Genomic DNA, 11098 nt, shown 5'->3' with positions numbered 1-11098 from the left:
TTTGGACCGGGAGCAGGACCTGTTGGACCTGCTTGGCGTCGAGGTCGTGGGTCTTGGTGAGTGGCTACCCAAAAAAAAAAGTGTGTGTATAATATATCTCTATAGTAGTATAAGTATTGTTGTTGTATCTTTGTAAATCTTGGCTGAATAAGTAACGCGATGACTGGTGCTCCTAGTTACATTTCCGATGTATTCCGTTATTATATCTACTGTAATTGTATGACACTGGTCTATGCTGCGCTTCTTCATCTTCACTGACTCTTGCGTGTTCAATTTGGCGCTAGCTTTTGCTGTTTATTGGTGTGAGATTTTCTTTATTGTAGGGAACTGAAGTTAGTTAATGCTATTAATAGAGTCTTGTCCTTCCTTTGTCCGTCAGTGAAATAGCCGTTGATGGATAATTGTACGTGTTTGCAATGCATATTGTATCTTTTTTTCACGGCCTTCTCTTCTGCATGAATAATACTCCTCTGGCAATGAATGCAAAAGTTACTTTGTTCTTCTTACCTCAGCCAGGGCCGGATTTAGGCATGTTCAAGCTGTGCAACTGCACAGGGCCACCAAACGCCAGGGGCCACCCCACCAATATATATCCTTAATTTAATAATCCTCAGAGGATGGATACATATTTGCGTGGCGGCCCCTGGCAGGGATTTGGTGCCTCCGGCTCTGTTCCACTTCCAAACACCCTGACTCCCCCCTCTTCACTGGCCTCCGTGCTCCGCCCCGACCTCCTCTTCCGGGCCCCCCACCTACGCTCCCTGGCCAGGAGTCCAGGACCACCATGAGCCTATAGCCGCCCCTGCCTCAGCCCTCCATAGAACTGATGTAGTTTGTTTATTGAGTGGGTAGGGCAGCAGTAGCATTCAGTCAGTAGCAAAACAAAATATGATGCCATGAACGTACAATTTCGTGTTAGTTAGTATGCACAAAGTTAAGCATGTCTCCTCCTTGTGATCTATGCATTTTGCTGGCAAAAAATGAAAAAGAAATGGCTACTTACAGATAATTGATTGATTACCCCATTCTTGAATCTGTGGTGTTGTTCAGGTCTTACTGCCTCTGTGTTACTTAGTAATCTGCAATCAGAATGTTTATGGAACATTTGATTTGTTTTCACCAAGTACACTAGTCAGTGAATCATGCAAGGCAGTAGTCATTTGGTAGACCAATGTTTTTTTCTTTTAATGTTGTAGCAGTGGTTTTTGAAATGCTGTCTATGTTTCACAGCACTCAATGTTTTCCTCTTTCTTTATTATTATTTCTTACATGAACCACAGAACCCAGGGGCAAGCAGAAGACTGGGACCGAGTCGGCGGGTGAAAGCGAAGAACCACAGGCACAGAGCTCCTCTACTGAGGATCCTGCTGCTGTCCCTAGTAAGTCCAACAGTGTTTACTTTTGGAACAATGATATTTCCCTAACTTTCTAACGGAGCTTTTTTTCCAACCGATTAATGACATTTCACCTAACTAAATTTTGACAAATGCTTGTTTTTGTTTTATGTTTTCAAAATTTTGGGTATTACTATCTGTCCCTGCCTTTCTGTTCCTTGAAAGAGCCTCTCTTATGACTCTCTGTGCTACTACTAGACTGTCTGTAGGTAAGCTTGCCCTGTTGCCCACTCTTTAGTTAAGGTATCAATCTTTTCAAAAAATCTGTGATCGAATAGCGGAAGGCACAGGGTCCACTCCTGTCTTATGCTTTTTCCTCTGTAATGTCTCTTCTTTGCCAATTGACACCAACCAAGTATGCATGCAGATGTTGGTCTACTATTTTGTAAGCGTTAGTAATGAATACCACTACTACTCTTGCGGGTATTCTTCTATGCAGTCACATACATAACTATGTATGCACCCCAAAATTGGATGTTGTTGTTGATAGGCAGGTTGGACCTTACTTACTTACAGTCTTACACCTCAGTCACAGAACTCAGAGGAACCCACAATTCAATGAACGACAACCTATATGGGCTCAGTCATTGGTCAATTATTCAATTACCCCTTTCCTGAACCCCAATAGGAAGATGCCAAATGCTTTTATTACACAATCCATAACCTAAGTAACCCCCTTTTTCTCACTCTCTCGTGTAAGTCTACAAGACAACAGACACTGAAAATATACTTCCGAGTCAATGTGGTACTTCAAAACCTTTATTTTGTTAGAAGTAACTAAGTAAGTAACATCAATGTTTTTAAGTTGTTCTGTGAAATACGTCAAGGGCAGGGCCACCAGAAAAAATCCAGAGTTAAAAAAGGCTCAATAAAAAGTATTCTACATTTGTACAGCTACCAGTGCACGATAGGGAAATGTGGGAAATGTCGGAGACCCCTCACCATTGAACGTATACTGGTTGCATATGCCTCTTTTTGGTAAGCTCTGGAAATCTTTGCTTCGTAGAAGGAAATCTTCTCATCTGCCGAAAGATAATGACAAAAGTGGTGCACGTTAGACAGTATGAAAACATTACATACATTTATTCAACTTTTTAGCTGTCATGCTAAAAAAAAGGTGTAACCTGAGGCTGTAAGGAAACTGGATTCCACAATCCACATTCAAAAAGTAAATACGGGCCTCTATTTTCCAAACTCTTCAGGTGTATGCTTTGAACTATCATGTGGCCTCAAAGGCGTCTTCTCGTACTGCGCAACAAGCTGTGAGGTAGCATGCGCAAAACTGTAGACATGTCATTGATGTACAAACTGGTTAGGTTACATGGTTCAGTCTAACTTTCCAAGGACTAGAGTAGCAGTATAGATGAGATGAGCTTGGGTACCATACCATACCAAATAAATGCTAATATGTGTAGTGTGTTACTTACTCTGCTGTACTAGGCAATGTGGACTACTACTGATTACGTTGTACTTAACTGTTTTGCAGAACTCCGTTCTTGGTGAACAAGTACAATGGGGGCTTAATTACTTATTTTTATTTTTGCAGAACCGGTACCATCCACCAGTGCCGACGGGGGCAGCGGCGCTGCAACGCCGTCAGCAGAGGCGATCCCGGAGGGGAATGGAGGACCACCAGAGGCACCTACAGCAGCACCGGCAGCAGCGGGGGAGGAGACAACAATGGTGGGCGATGGTAAGTTACATTCAATAGTGATCCGCATTACTTGGTGTGTGGGGAAAACTTCCTCACTGTACTCTGATATTTATAATGAACTTGAAGTTCTACTGGACAATATATGACGCCACCGTTCTCATTACCAAGCTTAGCAAAAGCATTACCACCGGCCAGAATTGATAAAATTAGTTATACAGGCCTCTTCTATGTGACTACAACTCAGCTGTGAAAGGTTGGTGGCAGACTAAAAAAGTCTTATCCACAACATTACATGACCGCGATGGATTAACATGAGATTGATTTTAAGTATGATGAAAGGTGCAAGGAAAAAGCTCTAATCATATAATATAGAAGGATACTTTGGAATCAGCAATGCAGGTGTTTGAGAGCAGTTGGATGCGTGGGTTGTTGTGGAAGCATAGAAAGGGGAAAACACAGCTGCCTGCGTGGGTGGGAGACACATCCAATATCGGTGGTTAGTGGATAGTGGATACTAGTGTTGGCAGCGGTGTTTTGGTTAAACACAAAGGCAAGGGAAGGAGGGGACGACTGGATGCATTCCGGGTCGTTGCTGGCGAAACACAAACCACCTAACGTTTGTTGGCGATATAAAGAATGATAGTCTCTAGAGTAGACATTTACTAGTACTAGCTGGCCACTGTTAATTTAATGTTAGTTTGAGACTGTCACTTTTCCCGGAAGCACAGAGTATATGATATAAAAAAACGAGATATGAAAAAGACAGGTGTTCGTATGTGACCGTTGAAGTACACCCATGCTATGTTACTAGGGCAGGCATAATGCCGTGCCAAAAAGGCAGACAAATGAAGTATATAAGGCGTAGAATGTTCAAGATAGATAAAACAACATTTTAGGTACTCAACTTGCTTGCTATTGCTACTGTACTGTGCCGCCCACTATGTGTTGGATCCATTTTGTGTTCTTGATTTGCTGGGATTTTTGATTACAACAATTCTGTCTCTTCCTTTATAGTTACTCCTTCTAAACCAACAAGGAAGGAGCTGGCAGTCCGGGCCCGTCAGCGGAAACTGCAGGCCATCGTTGAGGCCTACCGTCGGCTGGTGGCTCAGGCCGAGGAGGAGGAGGAGGAGGCGGCGGCAGCAGCTGCTGCCTCTTCCAATGCCCCGGCCCCCAAGCCTGCAGGAGTACGTCGGCGTGGTCAGGCAGCCGCCCGCCGCCAGATTTTCCCCGCATCGTCCACCCCCCCACAACAACATGGCTGCCAATGTAGGTGCCGCCAGTTCCAGCGAAAAATTCTCCTCCGGGTAGCCAGGCTGGAGGCTCAAAGCAGTCAGACTAAAAAACAAATAGAGGAGCGTGTAAAGATCCTGGTGGATCAACACTTAAAAGCCCGCCGGCTATGAGATGGACCCTGTTTGCCCCTTTTTCAATCCTTTTGTTGGTGGGTGGGAATTGGGTGTTGGGTTTTTACTTTTTTTTTACATGACATTGAGCGTGGGAATTTGGTTGGGGTTAGGGGAGGCGGGTAGGGGGACAGCTGTGGTGTAGGATTTATATATATTTTATTTTTGTATCATCTTTAGTTATATATTACATTATGTTAAAATAAACGAGACACAAAGTTATGTTAAAAAGAAAACATTTGAAGTTCATTTGCGTTTCTTGTGGGGTTGGAGGGGGGAGTGTTTCACCAAATAATGTACGTTGTGCAACCTCGCAAGGTTTAATTTGGCCATGCAGGTCGGCGGACAGTGCTTTTTAATAATAAAATATATTGCCCACATCTTTAACATGCAAACAGATAGATGCAGTAAACCCTCACCGAGTTGTATTTGTAGTATTAGAAGAACGACCAGTCTGTCTTGCGTTATACCTCACTGCAAACTTATCTTACCTGTGATTGCTGATGAGATGATGATGATTTATCATGAAGTGTGGCACTGCAAGGGCTGCATTTGATTTCCAAGACAATGGCGAAGAATCTGTGGTTCAGAATCAGAACTTCTGTGATAGTAGTAGACAGACCCTGCCAGTAGCGACAAAAAGAAAGAGACAGTCATTTGCGTGACAGACAATGTGGGGGTAGTATAAGTAAGTACAGTACATTGCATGGGTGACCCAATATTGCAACTGCTAAACTGAAACAAAACAATGGTTTTGGGGACTGGAAACTAAGTGCAAGAGAAGATAAGAAGTTCAACTTTACTTGTAGTACTCACGGCAACGTCAAACTTTTCTAAAAATCATAATGCTTTACACTTTAAACCCAAAAAATTACGCCAATTCATTAGATGCATTCGTTGTTTGATGTTAATGGTAAATTATTTGGCGTTATACACAGAGCTTGAGTTGGGAAGCCGCAGAAGATCCTGGCCATGCCTTGTTGACATTTCACTATTGTTGCTTTGACCACATCTGCCCCAGCAAGCGCGTGATCAAATTGTTGGTGTATATTTAATGTAAGAAACATCACACCTCAATGTAACCACGCAGCCCGGGGGAAGAGGGTTAGGGTTTGTTTAATGGATGGGTACGGGGGTTTTGGGAAAGGTTTGAGAAAGAAAAACAGTACGCATGGAGATTGGAGACAACAAAAGCAAAACAATGAAGACGATGATTTATGATGTTGATCCGCTAGCTAATGATTTAAGCAATGGACGTAAGAAAAGGACACGCTGAATATGATTCTTGGTTTCCCGCAATCCAATTGCTTGATGATGAGGATTTGTGGTAAGGGTGAGAGTTGATGCTCATACTATAAAGCAGTGGGTGAACCGTGAAAGATGTCCAGCCTGAAAAAGAAAAGGCAAATACAAAAGAATGTGAATGACCTAAACAAATTTTAATACAGTGAAGATAAAAAAAACAATACAAGAGGAGTAGTCGTATGAGAGGACTTTCAGACTGAGGCGGCTTGGATACAATTTGTATAAGTCTACTAGTTGCATATCATTTTTAATCTAGAAGTACAAAAAAAGACAGGAGCCAGGACACAACAACAGGCCCACGACGACACAGGTTTGGCCGTTATACAAACTGCATTTCCCTAAAAATTTCAGAGCCACAGAAAGGTGAATGAAATTGAAAAAGCAACCTAGCATTTACAAAATTAATCAACAAAATCAATGCGTCATTCTCAGTCATCAATCATACCACTATTGTACTCTACCACAGCACTGTGCACAGACATGTAGTAGCCTGGGTCTACTGTGCTGTGACTCTTATTTATATTTATTTATTACCTTGTATTCCACTCCAAGAAACATCGTGCATCAATCAGCTCAGATCCAACTGCCTGACAGCAAAGATATGGTGGTCACCATCATTATCATCAGCAACTCAGTCTGTAGTGAGTGACTACGATAAATTAAGTCCTGACTGCATCTGTAGTAGTAGGAACACAAGTGCGTAAATAATTTCTATTATTAGTAAATAACATGGAAAAATTGGCTATCACGTGAGTCTGAACTGAAGTTACTAGTATACTTCAACTCCATGCACATTAGCTCCGAGTCAGCAAAAAAATACATCCAATGCAATGCATGGCATCATTCATTTTTATACCTGTTTTGCTCTTCTCTTTCACTGTCAGAAGATTGATCACAGATGCTGCCGAGCCTTTGTAATGCGAGTCATCACAACAAGTTGACTTCAGTTGTGGATGCCTGCTCAAGTTTCTTTTGACACAGAAGAGTCGTCTCTGAATGCCTGCAGACAGAGGTGGTAGCCTTAAGAGTAAGACTCAGCAAGGCAGTTATTATGAGTTGCAGATTTCAAATGAAATAGAGGATGGCTGTAGTCATGTACGGTTCACTTATTATGGAGGGACTGTTAGAGGCTACATTATTGTTATTGTACTATACTCCATCTACAACATCAAATGTATGGCTGCCAAGATGGAATTGTATTGACTTGAGTGGGAGTCAAGAAGATGGAGCAAGACTCTGAGGAGTGCAGTCAACATGGAACATAAATGCACAGGCGTGCAACTCCAGGAGGTAACTAAAAAAGATACAGCGAAAATAAATGCACAGGTGTGCAACTCCAGTAGGTACATCAAAAGAATGAGTGGTGGGGATGGATTTGGTTGAGCTTTTTATTTTAAGATTAGCAGTTTTGCACCAGAAAGTCATTTTTAATAAGAAAATAAATAACACAAATAAAAGAAGGAAAAAAGTCACAATTTAACAGCCGATTGGTCAGGGAAGAGGTGCTCGTCCTCAAACTCTGTGGGTCCGGACAGCAGTAGGTCATGTAACCCAGCAGTGATGAATTCTTCGGGCTCGCTTTCTTCATCCTGCTCTGATTCACGTACAGTATAGTCTGGTGGTATGAAGTGTTGATTCATTTTTATCATTGTCAGCCTCTCGACGCTTTTGGGGGAGAGACTGGTCCTTTTCGATGTCACAATGGCACCAGCAGCACTGAAAAGCCGCTCAGAGGCGACACTGGCTACAGGACAAGCCAAATACTTTATCGCCAGCCTGCTCAGCACTGGCCACTGTCTCCTTCTTTCATACCAATAGACCAATGGGCTTTGCTCCATGAACACCTCTGTTGTGTCATCCAGATAGGCCTGAACCATCCGCTCATTGTTCATTGGTGCTCGGCTTTGCTGCTCCTCTTTCCCCTTTGCAACAGCAACGGACTTACCCATCCCCTTCTGTAGAAAAAAAGCAGTTATGCTTTTGGTTGTGTCTGCTGAATCAGATCGTGTAGGTGCTGCTTTTGGTACTGTTGGTGCCTGCTGGGAAGCGGACGCACCGCTCTCATGCTCTGATGAACTTGCCTGAGTTGCCTCAGGAGGATGGCCTGGAGTACTTTGACTGTCCTGGGCTGGCACTGTCAGGCCTTTAAGTAACAGCCGTTCAGTTTCGAAATCATTAGCTTCCACAGCTATGGAACTTTTGTAATTGGCAACATCCCCATCTGAAAAAGGAATGACTGCGCTACTGCTGACAAACAATTTGTACCGTGGATCCAAGATTGTTGCAGTTATGTAATTTGGATCTGACACAATCATTTTAAGCCTTGCATTTACAGATAAGCGGTTGCGTAAGGCCTTGGCCAAGGTACATGCATCAACTTTTTCTTCGTCACCTTCGTATGTTTCACAGACCTCCTTCAGCTGTTGCTCGAGCATGTACAACAATGGGATGGCTTGGCCCATAGTACAGTCCTCCCTGCTAACTGCACGTGTGAACACCTCAAAAGGTTGTAGCATCTCTGTCAAGCATTTAATGATGTCCCACTGCCACATCTCAACGGTCAGGCTTTTAAGATTAACAGTAGGATCCACTAATCTTCTTGACATTACATAAGCATTCAGTGGTATGTACTGCTCAAAGAGACGCTCAAGCATGAAATAAGTCGAGTTCCAACGTGTTGGGACCTCCTGGATCAGTGCTTTGACTGGCAAATTATGCTCCCGCTGAATGACGCGTAGCAGCTTCCGCGCTTTGAAAGAATGGTTAAAATGTGTGCATATTCTTCTGCAGATGGTCAGTATGGTGCTGACTTGGAGTTCATTTTTCAGAAAGTCTTGCACGACTAAGTTAATGCAGTGTGCCAAACAGGGTACCCTGAAATACTGTCCATCTTTCATTGCCCTCACTACATTACTGCCATTGTCGTTGGCAACAAAACCAATCTTAAGGCCTCTTGGTTTCAGCCATTCAAAGACCTTGCTGTTAAAGTCAGACAAAATGTTGTCAGCAGTATGATTTTTCTCCATACCAAACATGGCTACAGTTGCATGTTTGCGAGTGTCATTGAAAATCCCAGCAACGTCAAGAAGGCCTGATGTTAACTTGTCTTTCACACCTGCAAAAGAGATCCAGTGTGCGGTGATGCACATGTAATCTGCTGTGGCTTCGCGACTGCTCCACATGTCGGTTTTCAGGTGGATACAATGGACAACACTCTGTTGTAAGGCTTTCCCAATCAATCCCAGCACGTCGTGGTGTAGTGCTGGAATAGCAACTCTTGCAAAATAGTAGCGACTGGGAACGTCCCATTTTGGGGCGAGTGTTGCCACTAATTGCCGAAATCCCACTGCCTCAACAAATGAAAATGGGAGAAGGTCGAGTGCCAACATTTTTGCAAGTTTCGCATTGTACAAACGTGCTGTTGGGTGGTTCCGCTCGTACTTTCCCTCCTGCCTAAACATGCCAGTAATGGTAAGCTGCTTGGTAATTCTTTCTGTTCTGCTAGACGGACCACCTTTCAACGCAGACTTTTCACTCCTTGCCCTTGGTGTCTCCGGCTGACTCTGGTGCCACTGAGAAGTTGCTGATGCTGAGGATTTGGACTGCACCACTCCAGTGCTGGCGACAGGGCTCATTTGTGTACCACTCCCAGATAGAAGGTCGTCGTCTCCCTCTTCTTCCATGAGTGGACCTTGTAGTACTGTATCCTCCCCACCAACACCAGTGCTTACATCTTTTAAGCTTGCAAGGTGGTTCTCCCATACAATTGTGTGTGTTTTTTTCATATGGGTCGTTGGGCCTCCAGTACCATAGTTTGTACCAATCTTACCACGACTAACATTGGTGTGACAAATGGTGCATATAGCAATGTTCTCCTGATGTGGGTGAACCGTAAAAAAATCCCAGACTGGGGAGCTAAACTTTTGTCTCCTGCCATAGGAAGAGGAGGACCCACTTCCAATCCCGGATGAACTGGAGCCTTGTTGTTGAATTTCCCTATGTGACAGTTCAGTACTAGTACTGCCACTACCTCCTTCTGTTGAGGTGGCGCTTGCGCTGGATGTCGCACGCTGCCGGGCCTTCGCTGATGCAAAAATGGGAGCTGATGTTACTTTGGGCGCTGAGTGTGTAGGAGTTACACGTGCTATCTGCTCATCACTAATCGCAGCCCTTCTGGATAGGGTGAAAATGCTGGTCTCTACATCCTCTGCACCAGGAATAACGCTTGTGATGATGACATTGTCAGTGTCAGACCCGCCTTTATCACCATCAGTATCCTGTTCACCTACATCGAACTCCGGAAGTTCAAGCCTTGACGGATCCTTCCTTTTTCCCAGCCTGGTCTTAGGATGCCTCTCCTTTGAATGCTCAGTTCTTCGTTGTGGATGCCAATCCTTATCAAGGTCATCTGAAGGGATGCTATGCGAAGAACTCGATGCACTGCCACTAACCCTCCTTTCCTTTCGTAAATTTAAAGACAGTAGATCACCTCCAGAAGTGGCTTCCTCTTCTTCTTGCTCGGAATGAGGCTCTACTTCCTGAACTGCCCCGACATCGGGAGGAACAACTTCCACTATTGCGTGCGGAGACGGTGGTTGTTGTTCTTGAGGAAGTACTATAGCGTGCTGTGGTTCTTCAACAACTACTATTGTGGGATTTGGTTGTTATTGTTGAACAACTATTGCGGGCGGTGGTTGTGGTTTTTCAACAACTATTGCGGGAAGTGGTTGTGGTTGTTGAACATCTACTGCTGGCGGCGGTTGTTCAGCACTTTCATCTGGCGTGGATTGTGTGCTACTTTGAGACAGCGATAAGTTAAGTTCAGGCACAGTATCACTGCTTTGTAACACTAGGCTGGCTACCTCTTCGACCCTCATGTGCTTGGCCCTGGGTTGGTGGCTTGCCCCCGCTAATGCGGATGTGCTGGCTCCAGCTTGCACCACGGACACCGCTGCTGCAGGCGTACGTTTTGGGGGCCCAAAAAAGGTTTGGGGGTCCATACCAGCCTTAAGTGACACTTCCTTCTTCTGTACCTTCTTCTCAGCAACTTTCTTGGTGGTGGAGGACCTGGTACCTGCTCTCTTAGGACCCATCTTCTTCTGATGTCAGCAGCACACAGCAGCACTCAGTAGCACAAATTGCAGAGATGTGTGGTCAGATGAGTCACACACCACACGTGGCGTACAATTGAAGGACGTCCGTCTGGCAGTTGAACGGGCGATGGATGAAAACAGCCAGCACCTCCTCAGTCTTTTTCTGTGCACCTACAAGCAAAGAAGACAGAACACGTCAGTCAAACAAGCAGTAAGCCAACACATGAACAATTGAAAGACACACAG

General features: G+C 44.2%; 1 long non-coding RNA gene across 1 annotated transcript; it reads right to left on the bottom strand.

Annotated features, from left to right (window-relative positions):
- Positions 1 to 1002: 1002 nt before the first annotated feature.
- LOC147697255 (uncharacterized) lies at positions 1003 to 6760 on the bottom strand. Its single transcript, XR_015299150.1, has 3 exons — positions 4946 to 6760; positions 2337 to 2416; positions 1003 to 1079 (listed from the first exon to the last, which is right to left on the bottom strand). It is a non-coding gene; the product is annotated as an uncharacterized LOC147697255 (long non-coding RNA).
- Between the last annotated feature and the right edge of the window lie 4338 nt (positions 6761 to 11098).

This window comes from Lissotriton vulgaris, chromosome 8 (assembly GCF_964263255.1).
Source record: "Lissotriton vulgaris chromosome 8, aLisVul1.2, whole genome shotgun sequence".
Classification (NCBI taxonomy): Eukaryota; Metazoa; Chordata; class Amphibia; order Caudata; family Salamandridae; genus Lissotriton; species Lissotriton vulgaris.
The sequence above is the reverse complement of the archived record's forward strand: the minus strand, read 5'-3'. Positions and strand labels throughout refer to the sequence as shown.